The following is a 15,365-nucleotide window of genomic DNA, read 5'->3' on the forward strand; positions in this document are numbered from 1 at the left end:
AGTCTTCACATTCTACCTCTGGCAGGAGGATGGAGATGAACTGCGGGGGGGCGGGGGGGGGGAGTATTGATTCAGAAAGTAGAGAAGACTGAAGCTGTTTCTCTGGTTGTGGGAACTTTCCACCAAAGCAGTATTGTGGTCCTGGCACGAGGAGGGTGCTAAAATGTGTGGAGGGTGCCAAAATGTTGCCTCTCCTGCAGGTGAAGAGTTGAAAGAAAACTGAGAGCTGGAAGAGCAGAAGAGCCTGAGGGCACAGACACCTGATATCCCACTTGGTAAGCATACACCAAGAATAGGACTTCAAGTTAAGTTTGTAGTCACAAAGGTCTATCCAGGGTTAAAGTGCTGATACAAGGGATTTTGAATCCAAAGGTAGCATTTAGTGAAGGGACTCAGGAAGGTGCCATGCAAAAATGTGTTTAGGACTCAGAGCCTGGACTAGGATCAGGTGATTAAAAGGCACTCATCAGTGCCACAAAATTTAAGGATGGGCCCAAAACTCAGATTAGGGTGAGGCGATTGAGGTGAGTCATGCAAGCACAGGGTAGGATCCTTTTTGAAAAATTTTGATATTTTGTTCATCATGGACTTTGGTACATTAATTTAGATATTTAAAATAGTACATTAAGTATTTATCTTCATTGTTGAGTTTTGGAGTTCTTACATTTTATGCCGAAGGATAGTGTCTCCTTAGCCTCACCATAGTTTAACCCATCCTTAGGTGGATTTCTCGTCTAAAAGAGACTTCTATCTGCCTTCCAAAGTTAGTTCCTGAGACCTAAAGGTTGTGGGAGTGGGGATGGGAATTGGCAAATACTGTACTTGAGGATAATTGTGGGTAGAAATGGAGATTCCAGGTCCTGAAGCCCTTTCTCAGAGTACCTTACTTTGGTTGTTGTAACATGTAATTGGGTTTAAAAGTGCTCCAACGACAGCCCAAATCCGTATTCTGGAAGGTTAATTTAAAAAGGAAATTAATATTTTGCACAGCTACCTAAAGGGGGAGTTTCATTTGTGTTCATGTGTACTAAAAAATTGGAATTACCAGTTTAAAAATTTAATATTCATAGCTGTTACATAATACATAAGCATCCCCTCAAACTAAAATATGGCCTAACAGAAGAACCCATCATTTAAATTTTTGCCCATTCTTCCCCAGCCATCTATACTGTGGAATTAAACAGATCCAGTAGTATAAGACTGTTTGATTACAAGTCAACTTCCCTTCTCCAATCTCATTGTATTCTGATTCAAGTAAGTAAATTAAGAAGACATTTATATTGCTTCCTTTGCCCACAGTTATTGGAATCATCCTTAGATCCTCTAGAGGCCTCTTTTTGCCCTTATGGTGAAAACATTACTGAGCGAGCCTAGATATTTTTCAATCATTTTATGTTCCAAGAGTTAGAATGTAAGTATAAAAATTGGGTACAAAATGAGGATTGCCTCAAAAGGATAAGAAAAAAAAACATGAAGGGAATGAAAAATGTGGCAACACTGGAACACATTTACTCAACAAATTCGTATTTAGCATTATTTTGTGAATTGGATTTTGGTTTTGTAGACTAACCTGTAAAAAGACAAAACTCTCTGGCATGCAAAGTTAAATTACATAGTTTCTACCCTTAGGATTTTTATAATTTTTAAAATAGAGCAAGCAGTTGCATGCATATTTATAAATCAAGGTTGCTTTATCATATGAGTGGTACAATCTAAGTTTGATATTATAACAGAGGGGAACTATCATTTAGGGCAGATCATTGGAGAAAATTTTTGTTGAGAAGGTGGTATTTGACTTGGCCCTGAACTGTTGAATAGACTGTTAACAGCAAATGCAGATACAGGAAATATTTGTACTTGTTAGGGAAAAGAATGCCTAGTCCAAGTGGACTGAAACAAATGATCATGTGAAGACTTGGGAAGTCAGGCTTAGTTTTGAGGCAAAGCACAAATGTGTAGTCAGTGAGATCTAAGATACCTCTTAAGTTTGTCAGCATTTTTGTTTTTTGGTCAGTTTTTCTTCCTTGCTGTCTGACTTGTTGCAACTGTGATTTATGTCTTATCAGATTGAAAAAATAGTCATGCATGCATAAAAAATATTCTAATTGTGACATAGTTCTCTAATTCTTGACCTACCACATACCATGTCTTTCTAATCATTAATCAGGTGGCCTTTTATACAAACCAACCTGCCCTAGACTCTTCATTTGCTGTATTATTATCTCATACTACAGACCCATTCTGTTATATCTTTGCCTATCAAATGTCTACCAAAACTGCTCAGATTCAAATCTAATATTACCCCTTTGACAAAAGCCTTCTCCAATCATTTCTGCCCTAAAAGATCCTGCTTTCTTATTATGTTATAGAATTTAAATTGTACCACTCATATGACACAAGCAAACCTGATTTTCCCCAACCATTCAGTCCTAAAATTTCACATTGATTTAAAATTTTATATACTTATTTCTCCTTGCCTGAATATTTTCTCAGCACATCATATTCTACATAGTTTCTATGAATTTACTAACTTTAAAAACTATTTTTCTAAAATTGATAAATTATTTTTAAGTAAGGCTTTAATCTTTGTATAATTGTCAAATTAAGACTTTTTTGGCTCAGTTTTTCTAAAATTAAATTGGCTTATTTCTCTTTTACAATTGTTTATTGACTATAAAGGTTGATTGTTAGACAGCTCTCCACTGGACTCTCTAATTTCCCCTGAGTATTAAGTATACCTACAAGCACTCTAAAAACCTACAGAAACTTTAGCATGTCCACTGGGTAACCATTGGGAAAAGACACAGAAAGATATGAAAAATTATAGATGAAAGAAACCAACATTAAACAGAGAAAGATAATCCAAAAGAGAATATTAAGATTATGTATTTATGAGAAAAGGGGTGCTAGGCAGTTAAGATAAAAGAGGTCTTCAAATGTCCTGTTTATAGTTTAGAATGATATATATGTTACATAATTAGAAGTATTTCTGTATGCACTGCTTTATGTGCAATGGGATCTCAAAAATACTGATTGATTAGTAAAAAGATACTTGCTTTTATCTATTAAATTATCTTTGATTTTGGCATCATCCATTACCATTATTGTTTCCATTATATTTACAAAAAATGAAAAAATCAGAAAACTACCTACTATTGCTAACAAATAATGATGTAAGACTTTTAGTATGTAATTAAAATTCTGTGTTTTATTATTTATTAATTTTTGTAAATGTTTATTTTTGAGAGAGACAGAGCATGAGCAGGGGAGGGGCAGAGAGAGAGGGAGACACAGAATCCTTAGCAGGCTCCAGGCTCTGAGCTGTCAGCACAGAGCCCGACATGGGGCTCAAACCCAGGAACAGTGAGATCATGACCTGAGCCAAAGTCGGACGCTTACCCGACTGAGCCACCCAGACGCCCCAAAATTCTGTTTTAAATATATTGTTGGTTGGTATTTTCAAAGAGCAAAATAAATGGTAAGTCTACAGTGAGCCAAATGCATCAATGCACTTATTTTTGAGTCATGTTGAAGATTGATCTGAGGAATTGCCTGGATTGATTACAGCACTTAGCTGAAACTCTGGAATAACTTTTAGCTCATCTGTAATTTTACTTGAAAGTATTTCTGTTGGCTAAAAGTTATTTGAAAATTTTCCATTTCTCATAGGTGTCCTCATTTACTTGAAAAGAGTTCCAAAGTTTTTTACTTTAGCTATAAGGACTTATGTTTCCTTTAAATTTACTAAATTCTATTAAACTTAATTTGTATTTTTGCATGAAATATAAGAGTTTTAAAATCTTATTTTTTCTAATATTATACCATCAGCCTGATCTTTTGTTAAAGTTTTTATTTATTTTGAGAGAGAAAGTGCGACAGAGTGGGAGCAGGGGAGGAACAGAGGAAGAGGGAGAGAGAGAGAATCCTAACCAGACATGGGACTCCATTCCACTGACCGTGAGATCATGACCTGAGTGGAAACCAGGAGTCAGAGGCTTAACCAATTGAATCACCCAGGTGCTCCTACCATCAGCCTTATCTTATAGAAGCATAAATATTAGTCCATGGCTAATAAACTACTAAGATGTAGTTTGGGAGACTTCTACAACTTGTGTGAATATTATGGTACACTAAGACAATGGCATCTTTAAAACAATTATATTTTGGCTTTTTATATTTTAATTTGCTTTAATGCTTCAGGCTTTTTCTATCTCCTTAGAAAGCTCACTAATGCTGGTTACATTTATAGCAAGAATTTATTAGAAAATAATAAAAAAAATTTGATAAATGCCACATATTGCCCACATGAGACTACAGCCTATTTTCAAGAAAAGATAAATCAGTTTTCTGGTACAGTTCAGCTGTCCCATCAATGAGCGTTGATTACAAACAATCACCCTTCACTGAGAAAATAGTGGCAACCTATCAAATATGTTGTGTGTAAGAAACCAACTTCTTCACTAATAAAAATATTTGATATAGTAAACTGATACCATTTTAATAAGAGGCTAAAGTTAAATGCTGGATTCTCTTAACTTTGCATCATACTAGAGATTTTTCCCCTACTCTCTGTTTTAGGCTTTCATCCACTCACTTAGAGCCTTACACATCAGCTTATTTTATAATAAGCACCATATAACCTCCAAATTTTTTAATTTATTGTAAATTGCTTGAAATAAATATCTACACATATTTAAACATAGCTAAAGTGTGATAAAAAAAGTTAAAACTAGTTTGCTTCAATCTTCAAACTGTACATACAAATATTCTGATGAAGTAGTAGAACTCAAGTAGATTTTGTTTTGGGAAATTGTCAATGTATGCTGTTGTTCTCACTAACTGCATATTCCATTAAGAGGATAAATGAACAAACAGCTGTACAATAATGGTATTAAGTCTGAAAATACCTTCGAGTACACAGCAAAGCAAGAGTGCAGGGAGGAAGAGAGAAAAGAAGTTCCCCTGGAGGAGATCCATTAAGAAATATCTCTTAAGAGTCATTTTTTGGGAGATCATTCATACACATCTCTTGTGTTCTTAAATTCTAAGGACATGGTGGAAAACATTTACTTATCTTACTTACCTTACTTCATTTTGAAAGAATCATTCTTTTTGTTTGTTTTTTTTCTATTCTCTTTATTCTTATAAATTCAAGATAGTTAACATAGAATGTAGTATTGGCTTCAGAAGTAGAATTTAGTGACTCGTTACTTACATACAACACCCACTGCTCATCCCAACAAGTGCCCTAATGTCCATCACCCATTTAGCCCATACCCCAACCCTCTTCCCCTCCAGCAACCCTCACTTTGTTTTCTGTTTTTAAGACTCTCTTATGGTTTGTCTCCCTCTGTGTTTTTATCTTATTTTTCCTTCCCTTCCCCTATGTTCCTCTGTTTTGTTTCTTAAATTCCACACATGAGTGAAATCATATGATATTTGTCTTTCTCTGACTGACTTATTTCACTTAGAATAACACTCTCTACCTCCATTCATATCATTGAAAAGGGCAAGATTTCATTCTTTTGAATTGGTGAGTAATATTCCACTGTATGTATGTGTGTGTGTGTGTGTGTGTGTGTGTACACACACCAAATTTTCTTTATTCATTCATCAGTTGATGGACGTTTGGCCTCTTTCTATAATTCGGCTATTGTTGCTAACACTGCTGTAAACATTGGGGTGCATATGCCTATCCTCTTTTTATTAAGTCAATCTATGATCAATTTGTTAAATAGCTGACATACTTCATTCATTTCCCACACATTTAAAACTGGAAAATTATATTTTCTATTCAAGTGAGTAACCATTCAAGCAAATGGGCATGTTCAGTTCTTATACATTTTAATGATAATAGTATAAATCTACATTTACATATTTTCATTATTTCCTATAAACTAAATATATTTTTGGAACATTTTCCCTTGCTTTCAGAGTTGTGTTGTCCAAATACAAACTAGAAAATATTTTTAAATATGTTCATTAAATAGTTTATATTGTTTAGACTATTTCATATATGAATTCATTGCTGATTCAAACTGAAGGGAAAATAGAATTATTCCTTCTGTCTCCTTTTGTTTTCATATTCTAATTCACTTCTAAATTTATTATGAGATTAATTGCCATTCATCACTTAATTTCTCCTGGATAAAGTCCACATTGAAGATTTTTTAAAAATGTAATGTTTATTTATCTTTGAGAGACAGAGACAGAGCATGAGCGGGGGAGGGGTAGAGAGAGAGAGGGAGTCACAGAATCTGAAGCAGGCTCTGGGCTCTGAGCTGTCAGCACAGGGCCCGATGCAGGGCTTGAACTATGAACTGTGAGATCGTGACTTGAGCCCAAGTCTGATGCTTAACTGACTGAGCCTCCCAGGTGCCCCAACATTGAAGATTTTTAAAAAGTAATAAAATACATGCTATTTTAGTTCATGAGGTATGACTTGTTCTGTGAAAAATATTATTTTTGTAGCTCTTGAAAATAGAAATATTATTTTGTAAGTTTATGATAACTTTTGCCCATAGAAAGTAGTATCCTATTACATTTTAGCCATTTTAATTTTATCTTTAAAATAACTGTGGCAAGGGGCACCTGGCTAGCTCAGTCAGAAGAGCATATAACTCTTGATCTTGAGGTTATGAGTTTGAGCCCCACATTGGGTGTGGAAATTACTTAAATAAATGACTAAATAACTGTGGCAGGATAATTCCTTTATATATTAATTTGTATTCTGTTTCCATTTCAAGAATTATCCAAATCTTTGTGTTTCTTCTTCTCAGTTGCTAATGGTTATGCTTTGAGAATTTTACTGGCTACGTTCTTAAAATTTTTGGAACTTGCTTATCAGAAAGGAAGAGATCCCAAAGAGTAGAAGAGAGGAAAGGAGGCACACTGAAGGAGACTTTGAACTTTCCTCAAGGCAGAGGAGGTGATAGGGGATGGGTTAGCAAGACCAATGTACCTATTTGCACACAGTGTTCCAGATTAAAATGTGTCTGTAGGATGCCAAATCAGATACTAGGAATACTGGAAGAGGGGTATCTCTGAGAAGGATTGAAAAAAAGTGCTTCGGAGACTTGTAGCAAGAATTAGCACTGGAGAGCAGCACCACTTTACACTCTCACCAACACAGAAGAATGTTCACTTCCCTTGCCTTGACCAGCATTTAGTATTTTAAAATATATTATTTTTTACCAGTTGGATAGACTAAAATATCTCCTTTTGATGTATATGTCTTTAATTGTGAGGAAGTTGAACAACTTTTTTATATGTTTGATGGCCATTTGTATTCTTTTTCTGTGAATTATTTGAACATAACCTTTAGTTTTCTTTTTTTTTTAAAGCCTTTTTTTAAAGTTTATTTATTTATTTCAAGAGAGAGAGAGAATCAAAGCAGGCTCTGTGCTAATAGCATGGAGCCTGATGCAGGGCTTAAACCCAGAAACTGTGAGATCATGACCCGAGCAGAAATCAAGGTCACTTGCCCCAAGATATCGCCCAACCAATTTAGCCATGTAGGTGCCCCATGAGCGTTATTTTTCTATGTGATTTTTCTCTTTCATCTTTTGAAATGTTTATAGAAGTATATTTTTCCAAAAGAGGATTTAAGTTTTTATGTAGCTGTATCACTTTTTATTTATGACTTCTTGTTTGTGTTTTCTTTTAGAAGAACTTCCTCCCCCCAAAATTATAAACATATGTTTTAACACTTCTCTCTGGAAATTATGTAGTTTCACTTTTTATAGTAAAATATTTGTGCAGTTGTCTGGACTTTATACATTTAAGAAGTGAGTTGGGATACAGCTTTTTTATTTTTTTCCCAAAATTTGGGCCAGTTGTTTCAGGATAGAATTTATCATCTACAAGTGAGGAAGTTGAGACCTAGAGTAATAAAACAACTCACCTAAGATTTCTAAGTTATTAGCAAAGTTAAGAACAGAAATCAAGTTTCCTATTTCAACTTTTGGCCTGTAATTTTTCCAATAAAGTATACTGACTCAGTGTACCTTCTCTGCTTAATTACTTTCCTGGCTTGACAGTATTGTGATTTAGTCTAACCCAGTAGAAATTTGATAAAAAAGCTTTTTAATTCTAAACAATTATATGCTTGCCATCAGAAAAGTGTGAATTACAAAATGATTTATTTTCTTCTGTAGGGAAGATCTTTACCAGGAACTTCAGGAAGAGAGAACAGCTATGTTTTAGATTGGTTCTTGGCATAAGGAAGGTAATGATCATAATGCTTTCATGGGAGAGTTTGGGGTGAGAATGGGAGTGAGAAAAGAGGAGGAAATGGACTTTTTATATTTTTCTCTTGGGTCAGACCTTCACAGAGCCACTATTTGGTGATTATTAGTAAAATATTCCCTGTTTTCTCCAGATTAAATTAGTAAGAACAGCTACCATTTATTGGAAGCTTACTATGTATTAGGAACTATTTACGTGTTATATGAATTACTTCTGGTGATTATTTTACAAATGATATAGCTAATAATTGTTTTTTCAGTCATAATTTGTTTCTTTGTTTTTGTTGCAAATTTTTATTTAAATTCTAGCTAGTTAACAAAAAGTGTAATATTGGTTTTAGGAGTAGAATTTAGTGATTCATCACTTACATACAATGGGAGGTGTTCATTACAAGTACTTTAATACCCATCACGCATTTAGCCCACTCCCCACCTACCTCCCCTCCAGCAAACCTGTTTTTCTCTATAGTTGGTAATTTCTTGTGGTTTGCCTCCCTCTCATTTTTTAATTCTTTCCCCTATGTTCATCGGTTCTGTCTCTTAAGTTCCACATTTGAGTGAAATCATATGGTATTTGCCTTTCTTTCACTGACTTATTTCGCTTAGCATAATATAATCTAGCTCCATCCACATCATTACAAATGGCAAGATATCATTCTTTTTTTTAAGTTTACTTACTTTTAGAGAGAGAGAGCCAGCAGGGGAGGGACAGAGAGAGAGAGAGAGAGAGAGAAAGAGAGAATCCCAAGCAGGCTCTGCTCTGCCAGTTCAGAGCCCGACATGGGGCTCGATTGCACAAACCATGAGATCATGACCAGAGCCGAGATCAAGAGTCAGATGCTTAAACAACAGAACCACCCAGATGCCCCAAGATATCATTCTTTTTCATGGCAAAGTAATATTCCATCATATATACATAGCACTGCTTCATTATCCGTTCATCAGTAGATGGATATTTGGGCTCTTTCCATTTTGGCTATTGTTGATAATGCGGCTATAAACACGAGGGTGCATGTGCCCCTTCCAATTAATACTTTTGTGTTCTTTTAGTAAATACCTACTGGTGCAAATGCTGGGTTTTAGGGAGTTTCTATGATTAACTTTTTGAGGAAACTCCATACTGTTTTCCAGAGTGGCTGCACCAGTTTGCATTCCGAAAAACAGTGTAAGTGGGTTCCCCTTTATCCTTATACTCTCTAACATCTATTGCTTCCTGCGTTGTTAATTTTGTCCATGCTGACAAGTGTTAGGTGGTATCTCATTGTGGTTTTGATTTGTATTTCCCTGATAAAAAGTGATGTTGAGTATCTTTTCCCGTGTCTCTTAACCACCTATATGTCTTCTTTGGGAAAATGTCTATTCATGTCTTCTGCTAATTTCTTCACTGGGTTATTTGTTTTTGGGGTGTTAAGTTTGATAAGTTCTTTATAGTTTTTGGATAGTAACCCTTTATCTGATATGTCATTTGCAAATATCTTCTCCCATTACATTGGTTTCCTTTTAGTTTTGTTGATTGTTTTCCTTGCTGTGCAGAATCTTTTTATCTTCATGAAGTCCTAGTAGTTCATGTTTGCTTTTGTTTCCCTTACCTCCAGCGATGTGTCTAGTAAGAAGTTACTATGGCCACGGTCAAAGAGGTTGCTGCCTGTATTTTATTCTAGGATTTTGATAGTGTGCTGTCTCACATTTAGGTCTTTAATCAATTATGAATTTATTTTTGAGTATGGTATAAGAAAGTGGTATAGTTTCATTCTGCTACATGTTGCTGCCCAGTTTCCCCAACACCATTTGTTGAAGAGACTGTCTTTTTTCCATTGAATATTCTTTCCTGCTCTGTCAAAGATTAGTTGACCCTATAGTTGTGGGTCCATTTCTGGGTTTTCTATTCTTTTCCATTGATTTGTGTTTCTGTTTTTGTGCAAGTACCATACTATCTTGATGAATACAGTTTTGTAGTATAGCTTGAGGTCCAGAATTGTGATGCCTTCAGTTTTGCTTTTCTTTTTCAAGATTGCTTTGGCTATTTGGGGTCCTTTGGGATTCCATACAGATTTTAGGATTGCTTATTCTGGCTCTGTGAAAAATTCTGGTGGTAACTTTTTTAATTGTAGTGTCTCTCAATAGCTTTTTAAAAATATTTTAACTTTATTAAAATTTTATTTTAATATTTTATTTATTTTGAGAGAGACAGAGAGACAGAGTGTGAGCAGGGGAGGAACAGAGAGAGAGGGAGACACAGAATCCAAAGCAGGCTCCAGGCTCTGAGCTGTCAGCACAGAGCCCGATGTGGGGCTTGAACCCACAAACTGCAAGATCATAAACTGAGCTGAAGTTGGATGCTTAACTGACTGAGCCACCCAGGCACCCCAAAAAGATTTTTATTTTTAAGTAAACTCTACATCCAATGTGGGGGTGAAACTCACAGCCCTAAGATGAAGAGTCATTTGCTCCATTGTTGGAGCTAGCCAGGTCTCTCAATGCTAGTGGTATATTGATGGGGATTGCATTAAATGTGTAGATTGCTTTGGGTAGTAGAGACATTTTAACGATTTATTCATCCAGTCCATGAGCATGGAATGTATGTCCATTTCATTGTGTCATCTTGAAATTTTTTAAAATGTTTATATTGAGAGAGAGAGAGAGAGAGAGAGAGAGAGATACAGAGTGTGAGCAGGGAAGGGGCAGAGACAGAGATGCAGAATCTGAAGCAGGTTCCAGGCTCTGAGTTGTCAGCACAGAGCCTGATGTGAAGCTCAAATTCATAAGCCATGAGATGATGACTGGAGCCAAAGTCAGATACTTAACTGACCGAGCCACCCAGGCTACCCTCTTTTTGTCAATATAAATTTCTTTCATAAGTCTTTTATAGTTTTCAGAATATAGATCTTTTACCTCTTTGGTTAGGTTTATTCCTATACTTCTTATGGTTTTTTGGTACAATTGAAAATGGGATTGATTCCTGAAATTTCTGTGTCTTCATTATTGGTGTATAGAGATGCAACAGATTTCTGTATGTTGATTTTGTATCCTGCGATTTTACTGAATTCATCAGTTCTAGCAATTTTTGGTGGAGTCTTTCTACATGGAGTATCAACGCATCTGAGAGTAGTGAAAGTTTGACTTATTCCTTGCCAATTTGGATGACTTTTATTTTCTTTTGTTTTCTGATTACTTAGGCTCAGTCTTTCAGTACTATACTAAATAACAATTTTGAGAGTCGACATCCCAGTCTTGTTCTGACCATAGAGGAAAACCTCTTACTTTTTCCTCATTGAGGTTGATATTAGCACTGGGTCTTTCATAGATTGCCTTTATGATGTTGAGGTATGTTCCCTCTACCCCTACTTTATTGAGGGTATTTTTCAAGAATAAATGCTGTATTGTGTCAAATGATTTTTTTTCTGCATCTATTAAAAAAGCATCTGCTGAGTAGAGGGGGATGGGTCATGGTGTAAGATTCTGAAGCCTTCACTGTGGGTGCTGTGCTGCTCACTGAAATATGTCCATGCTGTTGGTCAGGGTATAAAAATGGTGTCAGCCCCCTCTCTCATACCCAGAGAGGAGCATTTCTACCCACCACTGTTCAGGAAGCCCTCACCGAAGAGTGAATAATCTCCCTTCATGTGTCCCAGAGATCCCAAGATCCTTGCCTTCACCCTGTCTGTGTCTGAGCCATCTGCCCACTCGGCAGCACAGGGCTCCTGTGTTTTATCGCAGACACACTGGGTGGGTTACAAAACTCCAAATTTGAGGGACTTGGTGTGGTGTGGACCTGTGCTGATCCTCTGGAGGAAGATCTCACCATGCTGTGGCTGGTGCTGTTTTGTGCTGGAAGGGCAATCACACAAACATGCAGGGACTTGGAATTTGTGGTGAAGCACAACAGAAAGCTGGCATCTAAGCTACCTGCCCTCAGCAGGTACCTCTGTGTCTATGCTAATGAATGGGGCAGCTCAATGGCACCCGCCAGCAATTTTGTCCCCTGAGAGGCAGTGCCATCTCTCCAAAATGCACTCCAAGAAGGGTAACTGTCTCTCCCAGTGTGACTCTAGGGATCCTCGGACCACACTCTGCTCCCGGGTTTCTTCCTTCCTTCTCCACCAGAATACCACTATGCCCACAAGCTCCACACCAGCATACTTCTAAGAACATCAGACTTTGAGCTCCACTGCTTATAAAAACTTGCAATAATCAGCCCTTCTCATTTTCCCAGTCAATGGTTTTGGGAAAGTGTTTTTCTTGTGCAATCACCTGCACACTGATCTCTCTCTCTCTCTCTCTCTCTCTCTCTCTCTCTGATCAGAGCATCCTCACCTCTGTAGCATTCATAATTCTTTTCTCCCCCAAATCACATCTCTACACCTCCTACCTTCCTCAATGTGGCCTCTATTCTCCCCCTAGTTTTGTAGTTTGTTCTCTGTCCTCAGATTGGTTTCCTGGGTATTCAGAATTATTTGATATTTATCTAGCTGTGTTTGAGAAACAAGATAAGCATAGGGTCCCCTACTACTATGCCACCTTGACCCAAACTTCTAGCTAGTAATTGTGAAGTCAGAATTCAAATTCAGGTGAATTTGATTCCAGAGCCTATGCTCTTTTAATTACATTTCAGTTCTTTTAATTTTTATTTTATCAAGTATTTATGTTTTTAAATCTTAGTTCAGAAATTCATTACCAAAATCTCAGCATAATTTTTTTGCTAATATAATTAGTTACATAGAAAATTAATTATGTTTTATTTCCTGTTTTACAGTTTTAAATTTTCAGTTCTTCCTGGGACATAGTGCCATTTTGACTCCAACTGTGAAATAGCTACAAAATCAATGCTAGTGGAATATAATTATTATTAGCCCAACTATAATTCACAGTAATTTGTTCCACAAATATTCATAGAGCACTTCTCAGAGCCTAGCCACTGCATTAGTCACTGAGGATACAAATATTTGATTCTGGTTTTTGAGGAACTCACAATGTAGTACAGACATAGGTGTACCTATGTAGTCTGAAATGGGATATAATTGATATATGTTCAAAATAGTATGGAAATCAGGATAAGAAGCAACCAACACTTTATAAAAGTGGGGAGATCATAAAAGGCTTTACTAAGGAGGTAAAGATAGTATAGGAGAGATGGGCATCCCAAGTAAAGAATTATTAATAATTCTATATTTGTTACTTATCTTAAAGAAGTATTTGTTCAGGGAGGAGTTAAGATGGCAGAGAAGTAGTAGGAACTTGAGCTTTCCTCAGCCCTCAAACACAGCTGTATTGAGGTCAGATCACTTGAAACACCCAGGAAATCGATCTGAGGACTGGCAGAAGGAGTTGGGTTGGAAGGAGACAGCATGGCAGGTGCAAGGTGCATGGAAGTGAATTGGGTCAGAGAACACCTGTGGTGCCATCAAGAGGAGGCAACCCTTTCCAAGAGAGACAAAAGGAAGAGAAAGATAGAGGAGTTGAGTGAGTGTGGCATCACTTTTCACAAGAGGAAAACCTCTCTAGACTACAGACTAGAGAGAGAAGTACTGAATGTCACATGCTTTTTGCACACAGTGGGGATTTTGAAAGTGCATGACTTTCTCTGGAGCAGAGCTGTGGTATGCACTCTGGGGAGAAGTAGGGAGCTGGCCTAGGAGTGCATAGCACATTGTAGGGATCTCCAGGGTACACAGGGGAGAATATTCTCCTTGGAGTACTTTTGGAAGAGGGTATATTGCCTCTCCAAGGACACAAGACCGTGTAGGTTCCAACAAGAGGCTTTTTATCAGCAGGCACAGAGGCATACCTAGAGGGAATATAACCTTGTTGCTGCTTTTAGTGGTGCTACACCATTGATACCATGCACTGTGTAGGCGTGGGACTGTTTTTCTGGGACAAAGGACTTCAGACACAGCATGAAGAGGCTCTAATCTTGAGTAGAGGTGGGTAGGGTCCGCATTGTGCTGGGTCCTTTAAGACTTCAAGTTTTGAATCCCAGCTGAGTGCCAAAGAAAAAATGCAGGAGAGCAGTGGCACAGGGTGAGCTGACTATCCATGCTTTTCTGTGAGAGCTGACTAAACAGCAGGGGTATGAGATCCCCTGTCCGGGGATGGGAGATTGGAGTGCCACCATTTTCTCCCCAACACCAACATGGTGGGACTTCAGAGAGCAGCACAGCAACCCCAAGTGGAGGCGGGACCCACTTAAACCAAACCCCCTGAGCATGGCAACTGCTTATTTACTGGAGCAAGACTGACTCTGAGCCAACACAGCAGACCTCTCTTCCAGAAGACTAGCGTAAGCAGCACCTTACATGCACCAAGTATACTGAAAACCAGGTGCTTCAAAATGACACCTGCAGTACTGGTGGGAATAGGACGAGGCTTACTTTTTTTCTCCTTTCTTCTTTTTTTCTTTTAGAATCAGGCGTATAATTTCTTATTTGTTTCATTTCATTTTCTCTTTTTCTTTTTGGATCAGACTTCAATTTTTTTTCTTTCTTTTTAATTAGAATCAGTCTTATAGTTTTTTGACTCTCTGTTTTTTTAATTCCCTTTATTTTTACCTTTTTTTGGGATTAGGCTTCCCCCCCTTTTTCCAGGCTTATTCTAACCAACAAACCAAAGCGCACCTAGATAAAGCTCCATACCTTCCACACTGCAATCAAGGAGGGGCTCTGCAGAGGAGTGACAGTAGAAACGAGTAGCCAAAACAAAACAGAGTTCATACAGCATACACAAGAAACACTTACTGAAATTCTAGGCCCTGGACAGTGTATAACCCCTTTTTAATAGAGCATTACTCTCAGGTGCAAGAAGCATAACAAGCTTTTAAAACACAAAAAAGACAGAAACTTAACCAAAATGAGAAGTTGGAGGCATTCTCCATAAAAAAAAAAATGTCAAGAAGAAATCACAGCCAGGGACTTGCTCAAAAAAGATATAAGCAATATATCTTACAAGAATTTAAAACAACAGTCATAAGACTACTAGCTAGGCTTGAGGAAAGCATAGAAGACACCAGAGAAACCCTTGCTCCAGAGATCAAAGACCTAAAAGCTAGTCAGGCATAAATTAAAAAAATGTTGTAACAGACGCAAACCTGACTGTATATAGTAAAAGTGAGGATTGAAGAAGCAT

The sequence above is a fragment of the Prionailurus viverrinus genome, chromosome X, assembly GCF_022837055.1.
Source record: "Prionailurus viverrinus isolate Anna chromosome X, UM_Priviv_1.0, whole genome shotgun sequence".
NCBI lineage: Eukaryota > Metazoa > Chordata > Mammalia > Carnivora > Felidae > Prionailurus > Prionailurus viverrinus.